Source organism: Panthera uncia, assembly GCF_023721935.1.
Source record: "Panthera uncia isolate 11264 chromosome B2 unlocalized genomic scaffold, Puncia_PCG_1.0 HiC_scaffold_24, whole genome shotgun sequence".
Taxonomy (NCBI): Eukaryota; Metazoa; Chordata; class Mammalia; order Carnivora; family Felidae; genus Panthera; species Panthera uncia.
The window spans coordinates 1,394,098-1,397,716 of record NW_026057580.1 but is presented as its reverse complement, the minus strand read 5'-3'; the positions used below and the strand labels follow the sequence as shown (position 1 = coordinate 1,397,716).

Below are 3,619 nucleotides of genomic sequence, written 5' to 3'. Positions count from 1 at the left end.
AGCGTCCAACTTCAGCTCAGGTCATGATCTCACGGTTCGTGGGTTCGAGCCCCGCATCAGGCTCTGTGCTGACAGCTCGGAACCTGCAGCCTGCTTTGGATCCTGTGTCTTCCTCTCTCTGTCTCTCTCTGTCTCTCTCTCTCTCTCTCTCTCTCTCTCTCTGCCCCTCCACTGCTTGTGCTCGTGCTCTCTCTCGCTCTCAAAAATAAATAAATAGATGTTAAAAAAATGTTTTCAAAGAGAGAAAGAAAACCACGGTCCCTCCATGATCTGGCTCCTGCTCACCTCTGGGACTTCCTCTTAGGTCACTCAGCACGGCTGAACTGGCCTTCATAGTTTATAATGCTCCCAGCTGAGTCCCACGTCAGGGCTCTTTTGTTCACCACGAAGACTCTCCTGAAAGGGTTCCCTCCCCACCCTCACAGCGGCCTTCCCTGGCCACACGACGTAAGTAGCCAGCCAGCCAGCCTCTCTGTGTGATGCTAACCACCATGTCTTCACCCGCTTGGCTTTGCTTTAGTATATGCTTCATCCCATTAGAATGTAATCCCCGTTAAAGCAAATGCCCCGTGTCCCCGGTGTCTAGGACAGTGCAAGCGCCCCATGGGGCTTCACAAATACTCGCTGAATTATCAATAAGTGAATAGAGAGTCCTACTGTGGCCATGCGGTGGGGGACAGGTGATGGGCTTTCCTGGGGCTCTCTTTGGGTTTGGGATAGGCTAACCCACACCCCCCCCCCGCCCCCCATCACCTCCTCATGCCCCTTCCCCTAAATCTAGCCAGCCCCAGTTGAAAGTAACTATATCAAGATAATTTCTCTCTCAGTTTTGCCCAAATTAGCTATATGCAGACAAAAGAAGTTTGGATTTTATTTTGCCCGCCCCTCACCACGATCCAAATGGAACCAGAATTTGCTAGAAGGTCCTCCATCTTGCCTGGCCGCTCCTGGTTCCTCTTCCCTGCACAGAGCCCATTCAGGCTCTGCTTCCGCTCCGGTGTGGCTTCAGGCATGTCGCTGCCCCTCTCTGTATCTCCATCGCCACCTCTATGAAGCAAACCACAGCTATGCTTCACAAACTGTTTAGCTTAAGAGCTACCGTAAGAGATACATTTTACGTGGAGCCATAGCACACACCATTCCATGAAACAATACTTATGCTTACCCTAATAACTCTGATGCTTTCTTACATACTGGTGTGTGTGTGTCCCTATTTTTTGGACCCCCTACATTGATATTATGACCCACCATTAGCTCATGACCAGCAGTTTAGAAAACACGAGACCAGATGGTTCTAACGCTTCCAGCCTGCCAGGTCTGGCTGATTCTGCCGCTCCATTCTCAAAGTTCAGCCCTTCAGGCTTGTCTCTGAGCACCCCATCCCCGCCCTCCTAATCCTCAGCCTGGGGAAGGGGCCAGTGAACAGCCCTGCACCTGGCTCCCATGGAGAGGATGCCTGTCCCTCCCCGCTGAATTTCCAGAGACAGAAATGAGGGTGTGGTCTCATCCTGCGGAGCGGAGACCCTACTGCTCCGAGACTTGTTTTTCTTTTCAGAGCGGGCCCCCGTGGCCCTCAGAGCTCTGGCTTCGTTCCCCTCCATCCCAGCCGCCCTCCCTGGATGCCTGTCCGTTATAAGCCATTTGTTCCTAATTGTGGAGATCCTGCTAATGACTTCTGAATGGGCGGTGGGGGGAGGAGAGTTCGCCTTCATTAGCAAGACCGTTCTTAGGCTTGAGGGGGAAAGGGGGGCGGTGTAGCCCTGAGGAGGGTTTGGTTAGCAAGTCCTGCTGGGTGGCACTGGACAAGTGACCGGGAGCTGCCTGGGAAGGTGGCAGATTAATAGTAACGACAAAAGTTGATGTCCGCTCAGGGCCCGCTGGGCGCCAGGCACTGTGGTAAGTACTACCATGTGCCTTGTGTACGCTTCACAACAACCCTGGGGGTTAAGGACAGGGTTCTTCCTACTTTGCAGAGACAGAAGCTGAAGCTCAGCGAGGTGAGGTGACTTACCCAAGGTCACCCAGTGTATGGTGGAGCCGGGATGTACATCCAGATGTCCACCAGCGTCCATGAACTGAATGGCCCACCGCTGCCTCCTTTTGAGGAAAACTAGACCTTATCCGCCCAAGTCCCCCAGAGCTGAAGATTAGGTTTTAGGTCCAAGGGGTGGAGAGAGGGGATTTAAGAGGCCAGATGACTCCAAGTTTTCTATTCTGCCCCTGAGCCCCCTCTCCCTCTCCTTCCCTCCCTCCTAGGTTTGCCATGATGGCTCCTCCTTGGTGTGGGATTCTGAATGCCTTTTGCCACCCAAGGCTGTCTTCGGATATCTCTGGCCCTCAGGGAAGGGACATTGAGCCTGGCTTTCTGAAGAGTCCTGCCTTGGTCGTGTCTACTGGCCTGAACCAGTTTTACCTCCCTTTCACACGTAGACAGCGGAAAGCACACAGGCTTAGGGGAGAGATTCACAGGCCCTGAGAGACCATGCACAGCATCGTGAAGGCCCTCCAGTGGGTGAAGGGAGCTGGGGCATCAGAGGTGTGTGGACTCCATTTCCTGGCCGCGGGACCTTGGGTCTCAGTTTCCTTGTCTGTAAGATGGAGACAGTGACCCGTGCTTCAGCAAGATCTAGAAGGCCCTATACCGATGCTAGCTCTTTGTCCACCTGCCCTGCCAACCCTGTTCAGCCTAGACCAAAGTGAATTTCGCAGGTGTGCCTGCTGCTGGGGAGGGGGCTCACAGGTACATTTCATAACATCGGTGTCTTCAGGGGGGCTATGACCTGGTCGGCATCAGCAGAGAAGGTGGGGCTGGATCTGTCCAGGGTTGGGGGCCATCATTGCCCACGGCTCTCAGCAGCAGGCAGTGGTGATGTCATCAGGCCTCAGGGCCAGCAGCCAGTATTGAGGATGCCTGGCATGTCAGAGTGGTGGCTAGGAGTCAGGTGGGGCTTTAGAAAGTCTCAGCTCTACCTGATCCCTTGGGTGACCGCCCTGGAGGAGGGAATCCTGGGCCAGAGGGAACCCCTAGTTTCCAGAGTGCTGTCCCCAGCTGGGGCTCTGGATGTGTGGACGGTGGCAGGGAGTGGGGAATGGAGCAACACTGGAGGACGCAGCAGTCAGGGCCTTCCTTGTCCAGGCCATCTGGGGAGGGGAGCTTGGGCCCCAAGTCCAGGGTCTGCCCATCACCCTTAACCCTGGGTACGCACAGCGTGACTTTTAGATGGTACCCATGCCACTCTCAGTTGGGTCAGGGCTGAGCTCTGTAAGCAAATTGCACGAGACAACCCTGTGTACCATCACCTCCCTGTCTCCTCTGAGCACAGGGCCTGTGCAAGGTGGGTGGCCATGAATGTGAGAGACTGAATGAACAAATGAATGAATGAATGAATGAATGAATGGAGTGCCTGCAGGCACTCTGACCCTAATGACCTGAGGGCCCCTGTGGGCTCCTCCAGCCTTTCCTGCTACCAGCCCAGGAATGGTTTCAAGCTCCCGGGACTTGCTGGGCCATTTCACTCCTCTGTACGGCGGGGGTCGCTATGCCAGCCTCCTGTCCTCCTGAGGAGCCCGCCTTTCGGGAATCCAGGCAGTGCAGCCAGTGCCTCTGCCTTCTCCGGGC

At 54.9% G+C, this 3,619-nt stretch overlaps 1 long non-coding RNA gene across 1 annotated transcript; it reads right to left on the bottom strand.

The window, feature by feature from the left end:
- Positions 1–847: 847 nt before the first annotated feature.
- LOC125938255 (uncharacterized) lies at positions 848–3,510 on the bottom strand. Its single transcript, XR_007462642.1, has 2 exons — positions 2,012–3,510; positions 848–1,047 (listed from the first exon to the last, which is right to left on the bottom strand). It is a non-coding gene; the product is annotated as an uncharacterized LOC125938255 (long non-coding RNA).
- Positions 3,511–3,619: the final 109 nt, after the last annotated feature.